The 12438-nt window shown below is 39.5% G+C and overlaps 1 long non-coding RNA gene across 2 annotated transcripts in view; it reads left to right on the top strand.

The window, feature by feature from the left end:
• The window catches only part of LOC138107826 (uncharacterized), a 63397-nt gene that overhangs the window by 39786 nt on the left and 11173 nt on the right, over positions 1 to 12438 (top strand). For both annotated transcript variants that reach the window (XR_011149716.1, XR_011149717.1), the window contains exon 2: positions 11783 to 12020. This is a non-coding gene — a long non-coding RNA (uncharacterized lncRNA). The remainder of the gene's footprint in view (positions 1 to 11782; positions 12021 to 12438) is intronic.

The following is a 12438-nucleotide window of genomic DNA, read 5'->3' as shown; positions in this document are numbered from 1 at the left end:
CCCTGCATGAAGGACAGGAGCTCCTGTTTGTTTCGTGATGCGAGTTCTGCTGCCTGGGAAATGGGAGTGGGCTGCTCCTCCCAGTGAAACAGGGTCTTTAAAGCTTTCTTTGACAGCTCTGCTGTGCAGCCAGGGAAGCGACGTGCCATGGATTGTAATAAAACCTGCCCCACTCCCCACCCCCCCAGAACATGGTCAGCACAGCAGATTTTTTTTAAAAATTAAATCAATCTGGATAGTTCAGGCACTTGAACTATGTATTTGCTAGATAAACATTTGCGATAGATTCGAACACAAAGTATTTTATTTCTTGTTATTCCTTGCGGCGCTGTTTGTTGTTTTACTGCTCTCACCAAAAAGCGTGCTCCGTGGGAAGGCATGCTTTGCATTTATGCTGACTTCACCCAGGAACCCTCCCTGGCTCCAGTGTTTACCTCGTGCCCAAATAAAGCACATCCAGATTTGAACTCTTGTCACTTGGATTCTGCTGAGAAGGAAAAAAACAAGGGGCTTGGGCCTGCTCGTGCTCAGAGCTTTGGCTTATTTAGGCTCTCGAGCTGCATGCAGTGTGTTTTCTGGAACGCGTTCTTGGGTTGTCTCAGTCAGGAAAAGTGGAGGAGGACACAAGTTATGCTGTTTGTCAACTTTGCAGCTTGAGAACTGTGACCTGTGCTTGCTGCTCCTTTTTTCCCCTTGATCTGCTTTGTCTTGAGTTTCCTTGTGGCTTTGCTTGAGATTTGGTTTCTGATCAGCTGGTGCAAGAAGCAGAAAGCGTTCATGCAGTGGGCCCGCCATGAAGGGATGCTCTTTTCCACACAGTGGACAACGTCATAGTGGCACTGGTTACTGTGGGATGTTGGAGAAGTCTAACATCTAAATGGATTCAAAAGGTCACAGAGGGCATGTCCACTCGGGGTGATTATCTGCAGAAACTTGATGTCACCTTGTCTCAGATGTTTGTACATCTATATACTTTCAGAAGTGTATGCAAGAAAGAATCTTTTGAGATGTGCCCGTTTTGGAAATCTTTTATGAACATCTACTATTTGTCACTGAAAGAGACAAAACAATGGGCTGGGATGACTCTCTGATCTGTTCCAGTATGCCTCTTACCACGGCATAAGCTGTAAGAACTACAGGAATACCTACCTGTTTTCTATGTCTCTTTTCCTAATGATTCCCTCTGCTCTGCATGGGATAGTTTCTAATTGAACATGCTGCCTTCTGTCAATGCTCTCCATAAGTGCTCTGTTCCTGGGCCAAAGCTCAAGATTTAGACGCAAAGATACCCAGTGTCAGGAAGAGCAGGGCTGCTCCAAGAGAGAGAACGATCTGGGAGCCAAGGGTGACACAAGAGCGCAGTCCCAAAAAATCAGAGGACATGGCTGGATCACTCTTAGGGTCCCTTAACAGTCCCAGGCATGGTGAGGTAAGCAAAATAAATCCAGTGTCCACTGAGGGATGCCAATCAGGGACAACAGGAGATGGGGCTGGACATGCAACACAGGGCTTGAGGTTAATCCAGGAAAACCAGTCAGCAAGTCAGGACAGCAAAGGACAAGGCTTACTGACAACACAGTTCTGGGGCCTGAGCTCAAATAAGCCATGAGAAGTTGGCTGGGAGGAAGACCAAGGTGAAGGTGGTCGTAATAATCAAGGTCAGCCGGTGGCTTATTTGCAGTTTTAGTCCTTGGTGTCAGGTACTGTATTGGGTTTGGGGTTTTTGGGGCGAGGGTTTATTGTTTTTTTACTAATTGTCAGTAGGTTACTAATATAAATGGGGGTGACACATGAATCTCTGGTAAGATTTAGTGAAAAAGACCATAAGCTGAGTAAAAATGACAGGGGGTCTGCAACACTTTGGAAATAAAAACCAGGAGAATGCAAGCTTTCTGTGCTATTTTAGCAGACCAAGTTATCAGTGTCCCACTAATCAATGAAGTTAACAGACATTGTTAGGATAACAGGCAGAAGGAAGTCTGTAGAAAACAAACAATTTTACTCTCTGTGACTTTGAAGTCAACATCTGCAGCAATAATAGGCAAACACCAACTATTAAAAAAATGGAAGAAATAAACCAATGAAAACTGTAATCAATGTGGAGGGAATGTGCTAAGCCAAGTTCTACACTTATTTGCAGTCAATGGATTTTCAGGCATGTGCATTAGCTTAAATCAGAGTAAATTTGGCTTATGTTTCAAAGATAGAACACTACTGCATATTTTGACATAAATTTTAACACCCCACTTACCACCTAATAGAATAAGATGAACTTCTTAGTAATGAACAGAATTGTTTATACATCTGCTGTAAGGCAAAAATAAGCTTCTGTCAGGTCGACTATATGATTATTGATTTTTAAAATTTATTTTAAAAGCCTCATTTGCAAATTTCTGCCAGTTTCAGAGTCATGGTAACTGTGTAACTGCTTAGATTTAAATCTTGATTGATTATGTCATTGTCACTGTATGCAGACCCTCTAAAAGTTTTGTTGTTTATTTACAAATATGAATTTGGCTCTGTAAGATGGGTGTAGGATTGTCCTGCAGAGGGAGATTGTGGTTTAGGGGATTTAAATACAATATTTGGACCAATCTCTGGACCAGGTTGCCCTAAAATCAGGCTGCTGCTTCACCAATACCTCAGCTAAAATGTACTGAATAAAGTAGTGATGTAGAAATACAGAACTGTGTTTCTGACATTTATCCAGAAATCTAAAACTCTTCTGATGAGGAAATGCTGCAAATCTTGAGTTAATATTTTTTCAAATTGACTGTTTATTTTTATAGGAATTGATATTATGCTTTTCAGTCACATAGGAATGTTGTGTTTACTATGCAAGGGTATGATAGCAACCCTTTAGACAAATTGAGTTCTGAGAATGGGCTAAGAATGAGGCATCCTTTGTGGCAGAGAAACTGGTCTTCTCATGAATAATACTAAGCAGCATCATTTTTTGAGTGCATTACAGTTAATTTACAATTTTTTCTGTTAGTTTTTCTTTATAATGTGCAATTTAATCCTGGCTTTTCACGATGCTTGGGCAAAAACATGGGTACCAAAGCACCAGTATAATGAAGGAAATAAGAAAAATAACAGCTTAATGATATGCATCTCTCACATGGTATTTATATAATTATAGGAAACCAGCAATAAATTGATTTGAAGAGAAGGAATTAACTACCCATGTAAAATCCTTGCCCCAATGCAGACATGAGGGTTAGTTCCATTACTGCAGGCTGAGCAGAGAGGATGAAAAGGCAGATAGAAGCTGAGAACTACCTTCCTTTTCTTTGGAGGGGGTGATGGAGGAAATGGGAATAGAAATTGATTTTATCAGTATTAGCGTATCAGAATTTGTATCTCTGTCTTAAATATATGGCATATCCAATTGCATTGGAGAAGGCCAGTTAGCTTGTCTTGCTTGCTCCATCTTCTTTCTCAGAAGATATGAATAATGGCCCAAATATATAGTTTATGGAGATGCCCTGATGCAATTTTCATGTTTCACATAAGCATCCTTCAATTTCCTGTGCCACTTTAGTTCTAAAACAATATATTTCAAAGCATTTTCATCTATTTTTGATAATATCATGGCTGGCTTAACAGATGAGATATATTGACTGGCAAAGACAAGCGTGGAAAGAAATCCCACAGCTGGTATCATACACCATCTCTATTGCAGACTCTTCAACTTGCATGAATAATAGCAATTAATGATTATCTATGCCAAGAGAAAGCATACATTATCAGTTTATATAACAATCCAAATTCCCAATGATTTACATGACTCTGAATTTTTGCATCTATAGCTATTCTCTGTTCTCCTTTGTTATCCACATACAAGAGTTTCCCTTCTCCTCCATCACTCTAATATGCCCAAGTAAATTATACAAATGTAAAGCGATACCTTTTGTCTGATAGAAAAATAAGCATTCAAGGTTTCTTTTCAGAACTTAGACACTGAAAATTGAACAGTAACACTTTACTGGAGCAAGGAAGAAAAAACTATGTCAAAAGGCATGCATTTTATGATAAAATTGTTGTTAAGCAAATCATTCGCTCTTGAAAATTTTCAAGAGAATTTTTCTGGTGGGTGAAGAAAAGGAGAAAAGGGGTTCTTTTTTCAGTGCAAAGTTGTGGTTACCTCTGAATTTTCCCTACCCCGATATTGCGTTGCTGAGTTTCTTTAGCTTCATCCCAAAACCACAGCCCTGAGTGATGCTGGGGGTGGTATAGAATAACAATTTAGATGCACCCACACCATGCTAAGCTCCTCCCCCACCTCTGCAACCAGGACACTGAGTGACTTAGAACTCAACATATAAAATTACATAATAGGCACCAACATTCTCGTTAGATTTCTTTAGGACTGTGTGCTGAAATATCTCTGGAGACCTGTCCTCCATTACCAATTCCTGCAGGGCTTTGAAATGAACTAAACCTGTGAACACCTGATTCCCTCACCCTCAGGTTGAAACAGCATCTTTGAGCTCAGTATTTGGGTCCCTGTGTGGTTCATGAAGAAAACTAGGGAACAAAAACTTTCTTTTTAAAAAGTCAGGATGCTCAGCAACCACCTAAACTAATCAAAAACTGCTTAAGCAAAATGTTATCTTCCATCACTCAAAATACCACTTGCCTATCTGGAAATGACCAGTCCTTCTGCTTTCAATTACTGACTTCTCCTAGTATTACCTCCCTTTTTGCTTTATATATATGCAGATCCATTATTGACCCTTCTTTTCTGCCCCATTTGCTGTTTTTGTCACCACAACCTCCCTCCCCCAGAAAGGTATAAAACTAAGGGGTAACACCCAGTCACAGGTCTGACCTGCATCATGGTTTGACATTTTATCAGTGATTTGGCTGTGTGTGGTGATCCTTACAAAGCTTAGTGGCTGCTGGTTTTATCTCTCCTTGGTTGGAAAGGCTGCAAGTGTGCTCACCAGCAGGAACGTTTTAGTTCTAAAGACAATTCCCTGATGTCACCAAATGGAGCATGTTTCTTGTGGGGACCACGGTTTTGGGAAATTTTATAGCTGTTTAAGTGAAGTGTGTTCCTCACTTAATGGGGAAATCTTGGTCGCAACTAAACAACACCAGACAGTGAGAGTTTTATTCAGAAATGTGCATTTTAACAATTTCTATAAAAAAATTTTTCTTTCAAACAAGCCAATACTTTGTTTCAAGCTCTGTGAATTATTTTAAACCCCAAACTGTCAGACCTGATCTTGTGCATCTCCTACTTCATGAAAGAATAACCAAGCCTTGCCAAGAACTCACAAGCAGAACTGAGATCTGAGCAGAGAGCCAGAGGTTCAGATGGTTCAGACCCTGAGCACAAGGGCATCGAAAGAAGCAAACAAGAGGAGAGTGGCAGAGCACTGATAATTTAAGCTGGAGAAACATCTTTTATATTACATATGTCAGTCTTTACATCAAAAAGGGAAGAAAAAAAGAATCAGAACTGAGGGAGTAATACTTTCTTTAACAAAGGTGTCCTCATGGTGGGAAAGAGAACAGCAGAAGACTGTCATCTCCTTGTTTTCCTTGATGCCTGCTACAAAGAACTTGTCTACTGGCTCCTACACATATTTAGAAAGAAGAAACCCTTCTCAAGAATTTATTTTTATAGTCTCAAGTCTACAACTTTGATAAAAAACTTCTGAATCTGTGTACAGCTTTATCCCAAACTTTCCTTCTTCAACAATTCTTTTCCTAATGCGTAACACTGAGACATCTGTGGCATTTTCTGCTGTCAATAATTACAACAAATTACACAAAAGCTTCTGCATGAAACCTTTATTTCTGAAGGTGGTCAAATGTTAGCAGCTCAGCCTCAGAGTTGTGTATTTAAATCAGCCTTGAAAGAGTAATTTCATTACGAACATTAAGCCTTGGAACAGATTTGAAAAAAGAATAGCACTTCAATATGTGGAAGATGCCAGCAATTCAATTCTGTTCTATTATCCATAGGATAAAATAAAAGACTTGTCCTTTGAGTAGGGTCTAATGCCTAATGAATAAACATGGTAGCTTGGAGGCTGTTTTTTTCAAGAGGGGTTTCTGCTTTCTGTGCCTTTAGACATGCAGTGATCATCTGGTACTATAGGACTCTTAAAAATATTATTTTTCTTTGTGTGTCTGAAAGCAGAATTTATAGGTGTTAAGGATATTTTAAGGCCAGATATCTTCAACAACAGGATCAGAATGATTCTTGTTTAGATATCCAGGTGGACTGGAGACTGCAGGACAGTAACTCCAACTTTATCTAAAATCTGCCTCAGGCCCTGTTTAGACACTTGCATCTCCTTTTTAAATCTCTGATTATGATATTTTTGCTTACTTCCCACACCAGTAAAATAAGTATAATAGGAATTTTCTACATCTATTTCACAGTGTAAATTCTTTAATGTAAGTCTGTATTTGTAGAAGCTTAAACTTTAGTAGTAGGCTGTGGATGTAGCCTGGTATATTAATATGCTATAAAGCAACAGCACAGAAAAAGAGAACAATTAACGTTTTCCACCAAGTATTAAATTGAATCTAAATTAAATACAGTTTTAACAATGAAATACTACTTCACCTTATCCATATTTTAATATAAGTATGAAATATTAGCATCCCTAAGGCAAAGCAGCTCCTGTAATTTAAGCCACTCTGGAAAAAAACCTGCTAAAATATTCTTCCAGGGTAATTTCCTAGATTAAAAATATACAGTTATAACTTATTTATAGCACTGTGCATTAAGTGAAATATATTGTTAGTGAAAACAAACACCACTGCTTTTACAAGCACCACTCCTTCTCCTGTTAGAACTTGCTCCTGTGGCCCGTGGATGAGTATTTAAGGCCAGCACTCTGTCAAAGCACAGGGTCAGGATTAAGGCTGGGAGAGAGAGAAAACCTACTGCTCCAAGTAGTGCTGGATTACACAGGTGTGACAAAGGATGCTGCAGACTGCAAAAACAATGCTTCTCAGCAGCTTGTTGATGTAGACCATGATGCTGGTCTTTGGCTAAGGCTTGGTCAAAGCCTAGCCTTTGGTTTAGAGTAAATGATTGGGTAGCTGCAAAGTCCAGAGCTTCAGGTGGTGTAGGATTAGAAGGAACCTGGCAAAGGAGAGCACAGACTCTTCTAAGAACTCTCTCCTGAGACTTGTTTCTGTTTGTCACTGCTGTGGGTCTTGGGCTAAGGCTATCCAGGAGACAGACTGAGCCTAAAACTGCAGGTGGCAGCCAGGGGCTGCTGAAAGATGGTGAAAGATGCAAGGTTTCCTCGCTGAGGACTTGTTTGTGCCCTGAGCATGGACTTGGCACAAGCCTCTGACACGGCCTAGAGCTTGGGTTGGTGTTGTGGCTGGGGTGGAGAGATGGCCTAGGCCTCCTGTTGGAGCTGGGCTACAAAGGGACTGCCAAAGAATGTTTAGGTGACAGGAGGATTCCTCCCCCAGGAGCTGTTCATGTAGGCCAGGGCTGGGTGTTTTGTGATAAGCCAAGGCCAAGGCTGTTTACTAGGGTTTAGCGTTAGAACAAGGACAAAGCTGAGAGTTTCAGGTAGTGTGGGGCCGCAGAGGGGCTGCAAGAGTTCTCCCCATAATCCCAATGCACCACTGCTGGGCTATAGTAAATGTCTGTAGTATGTTTCAATCAAGAGAGTGCTTAAAATAATAATTATTTAAATTGGAGGGGAAATGTAGAGGTTTGGTATTATATAGGGTTGATTAGTTGGTGTTTTGTTGGGGTTTTATCTTTTCTCTTTTGGTTAGGTTTGGTTTCTTGGGGGTAGGGTTTTTTTGTTGTGGTTTCTTTGTGTGTTTGGGTTTCTTTGTTGTAGTTGTTTGGGTTTGGGTTTTTTGAAAATAACATAAAAAGTACCCCAGCAGCTGAAAACATATTTTGCAATTCTTGTTTTATCGAGGTAGAAGGCTCTAGAGGGGAAAAAAAAGTTATGGATATTGCAAAAAACAGTATCTTTATTTCTGGAACTGGAATACTAAATAATGAAACCCACAGTAAACTGTGATCAAAGGCCCTTTGGTTTTCATAACTTAAGTGCATGATATTCAGTGGCATTCAGCATCTAGATCCTTGAAAAACTTCTAAAAATATTTTCAATAAAATATAAAGTCTTAAGTTGCACTGGTCTAGTTCTGCGTGTGGAGTCAGGGGGAAGAAAAGTGATAGTAAATAAAAGCTTCAAAAGTTATTGAAGGGCCTGTCACTTCTCACTCTGTATGAACTGGTCTACAGAGAAACACACACCACAGTAGTACTCCTTAATTCCATCCTTTTCCATCTTGTCTAAAGCCAAGTCAATTGCTGAAAATTATAGAAAAGAACTTTGCGAAGTGAGTATTGATGACACAATCTGTAGGTCTGGAAGTGGATTTCTTTCTTTAAATCTCCTATCCAAAAGCAAGTGTTTTATTGTGAATTGGGTCCCCTGTAAGATGATCAAAACCATCAGTTCCTGCACTTCCTCCAAAACCACCTGTCTGCATTTCTTGTGACAATACTTGATGTCTAACATGTGAAATAAGAGTTTAGCCTTCAACATGAGCTTGGCCACCAGAGGCACAGAAAGGGTGTGGAGTGGCTGCTGTAGCCAATTTGCCCTGTGGGACAAGAGGCAGCATGGCCAGAGATAGAATTTTCTGAGTCTATATCTTTTCCCTAGTGTAAATCCCATATACAGGATAAGTAGACAAAGATTCCAGTCCACCCTAAGTGAACAGTTCAGGGACAAGTCCTTAATCTGTGTTTGTGTGTCTAAACATAAAGTCTTGTTTTGACATTCTGAAACTACTGGATGAGACCTGAAGACCAAAATTAGCTTCAGTTCACGTGCCTTTCCTGAGTGTCCAGAAAAGCAGGTAGAGGAAAGAGGAGGCACAGGAAGGATTAATTACATTTTTCATTTGTTGTAATTCATTGCCTGGGAGAAACTTATCAAGAAAAGTATTTAATGCATTTTTCAGAGACAATAAAGGCTTGCAAACAGCATGTCCTCTTGGCTACAATTCCCTCTCAGTTCCCCTTCTCCTTCCTGAAACCCAGAGGCAAGTAAAAGTAAAAATACTTGTACAAAACAAATTCACACAGGGTGAATCTACCCTCTGCAGTAGTGCCAGCAATCCTCCATTCTTTTCTAAGGATGTATCTTATCAAAATAGCTGGTATATGTTTAAATTCTATCATTTTTACAGGCCGGCACACTGTGGAGAGAAAAGTGGGAGCACTTTTTTGCACATTGACAGTGTGTGTTGTCAGCTGACATTTGGGAAGTTTAACCCATGACCAGCTATGGATGCAGATTTCAATTGCTTTATACCCAAGCCGAGACAGACTTTGTCTTCAATGACTAAAAGGCATGTCTGTGTAGACATAGCAGGAAGGCTTAAAAGGAATATAGGCTAAAGCAGATGAGATTCCCAGGCTTGTGCTGCTATCTGGTGGAGTTGGCTACCCCAAGGTTGCAGACTGGAAGCAAGGGCTGCCTACCCTTCCCAGGGCAGTAGGTATGCTCTTTCCTGCTATCCCAAAGGCAGCACCCATCACAATAGGCATAAAATCATGTTAGATGATGTCTGGCCCTTGGTTGTGTGTGTAGTGGTCAGCAGCCTCGAGGGTGAGATGTGAGCTTTGAATCAGAAGCACAGATTTCTCCTCCTGCTTCAGTGTGGTGTTAAGAGAACAAATTCATGAAGTGTTCAGATAATCTTTGGTAAGCGGAGGACTCCAAGGCCACATCAGAAATCTAATCCTTCCTGCCTTCTTCCATCCTCTCAATCTAGCACATATCTCCCTGAGGAAGAGCTGCACGGCTGTGCACTGATCCCTGTTCCTCACTGGGCAGCACAGATGTTATTTTTGTGCACATGGTGGCTCTTAGGTGTGCTGCCTATGGCAGCTTCTGGCCTGGCTAGGTGTAAACCCCTGCTGTGCCCCCGGGTTTGGTGTTTCCCCTCCTCAGACCTTTTCATCTCAAAAGGAAAGAAATGTCTGTTTTAGCAGGTGTCCCTTCACTAGAGCTGTGGGAGAGAAGGAAATAAAGAGTTTTGAAAGAGAATTTCTGTGTCCCTGTACTCAAAAGCACTAAGAATCACTTGGAACTGGGAAGGGGAGGATTGAACAGTCAGGATCTAAAATAACATGAACCAGATATCCTGAGAAGCAAGGAGGACATGGGCTGTCACTCAGAAGATCAGGCAGCAAAAAGGCATCCTGCCTTGATGTTACAAAAGCCAGATGGCTTCTCATGAATGTCATACATATTACTTAAACTCAGCTTCTTCAACTGATGAACTGCTTTAATACAGAGAAGCTAGAAGAAGTCTAACGATATTTCTGAGGATGAAAGTGTGATAAAAATTATGAGCATGCAAACTCCTAGATTGGTTCAAATTATTTATAACTTTTCACAGTCTAAGCTTCTGTCAAGTTTAGTTTCATTGCTTCTAAAAATGATATTCTAGACTGGAGTGCTAAAATGGGGAAAACTGTCAGGAATAGAGAAATTTCTGCTATTAAGTTCCCGATTTTTTTCTAAACAAGTTCTATTTATTCTGCTGGAGCTCAGGTCATTTCATTTTGAGGGTCTGTGGCATGCATTTGTTATGATACTGAAAACACCTCATATATAATGAAAAACTCCCTCTAGATTCCCCAAATATCCTGAATAATGTTGCTTTTTTTCTTTTTAATGAATCTTCACTCACACTGAAAAGCTCATGGTAAATTCATAAAGAACTGTGCCTCTTTCCCATTTTCCTAATGTCTGAATTTACTTAGATATAGATCTAATGAGAGCCACAATAAAAAATAAACATAACTTTCATTTTATTAATTGTGACTTTTGGAGAGTATGTTCTCATGTTTTGTGTTATGAATTCACTGTTTACACCATGTTCCATGAGATCTTTTGGTGGAATGGCTACTTTAACCGGAAAAAGTTCAGAGAGAAATTCAAGACCCAGCAATGGGAGAGAAATTGTTAAAAATAGTCAATGATTGACAACCACTGACAGTCTCGTAGGCTCAAGCAGATGTTTCAGAATATCTTCTTGTAAAAATATTGCCTTGTTGGATGGACAGATGAATATATAAAAATAAGAGCTCTTTCTGAACATGCTAAAGTCACCAAAAGCAGTCCCATGCCTTCAGCATCTGCTGAAGAAGCCCATGGCTGAGGCACTTCATCAGAGACACAGCATTTCATTCTTCTACTGCAAACACATATTCTTGCCTGTTCTTCCTCCTTCTTTTGCATTCTGCAGCTGCCTTATTGCAACAGTGGCTTCATCTTGCTGGAAAATAATTACTAAACATGTCAAAGTTAGATCAAATATTAATATATGCTCTTCATTATATTTATAGGGATATCCTTACTTTGCTCAGAGTGAATAAATTTTTAAGCTTTACTCTGCATCCCCTTCGAATGAAAATTTTTATAACATAACTTGTTGAGAAATCTGGCTCCAAAATATGTATGAACTCATGTATATTTGATAAGGAGACTTGTATCAGTTAACTCATTTAGTAGTTAGCAGTTTTGAATGTAAAAATAAAATCTCTGGTGTTTTTAACGACATCTATTAGTTTTTATTAGAGCTTTTATTTATACACTTGTATAGAAATATTGCTTATGCTTTCATGCAGTGGGTATCCCTCTAAGAAGTAATCCTTCATATGCGTGTGTAATTGGAAAGGAAAATATTTGCTAGCAAAAGAGAGTCATTACTTTGGCTCTTAATTTCCTGTTTATGTTTGAACTGATAGGTGTCTCCTCATTACCATCAAGAAAGAAGAAGTTGATCATCTATGAATAACTCATTTGCACTGTAATCACAAAGCTGCAGCAGATTGCAAGCCATGATTCAATAATCAAAAGGTACCCCTAGGTCTCAGCAAATTGGATGGCCCAAATCTTGCCCATAAACTGAAGCCAGAACGAACCAAAGTGCAACCCAACAATCTGTGTGGGATAATCAAGGCTTGGCTGCATATTCAATACAGGGTAAGGTATTTATTACTGTACCATTACTGTTTCATTCTGTAATCTCATTATTTCCTACCAGAATTCACTGACAGAAGTGTTTAAAAAATATATTTAGCTTTATATGATGTTGTATCTAACTAGAACCTTGACCTTAATTTAAATACTCATGTTTCAAGTGTCATTCTCTTTTGCTGTAATTTGCTTTAATTTTTATTTGCTTTTACACTTGTTTTCCCAAAGATAGTACTTTAAATGAAAGGTATTGGAGGACCTCATTCTCATTGATTTGTAAGGAAGAAAGTAGACAGGGATGTTGGAGGATTTGGCCTGAAGTCCTTTACATGTTTACAGAAGTCTTAGAAAAGCATTGACGAGAAATTCACAACTTCTTGTCATAGCTGTGCTGTGGCAGCAAGTCTGTTTTGAATAGACCATG

Source organism: Aphelocoma coerulescens, chromosome 3 (assembly GCF_041296385.1).
Source record: "Aphelocoma coerulescens isolate FSJ_1873_10779 chromosome 3, UR_Acoe_1.0, whole genome shotgun sequence".
Classification (NCBI taxonomy): domain Eukaryota; kingdom Metazoa; phylum Chordata; class Aves; order Passeriformes; family Corvidae; genus Aphelocoma; species Aphelocoma coerulescens.
Note: the sequence above shows the minus strand (reverse complement) of the source record. Positions and strands in the feature narration are given on the sequence as shown.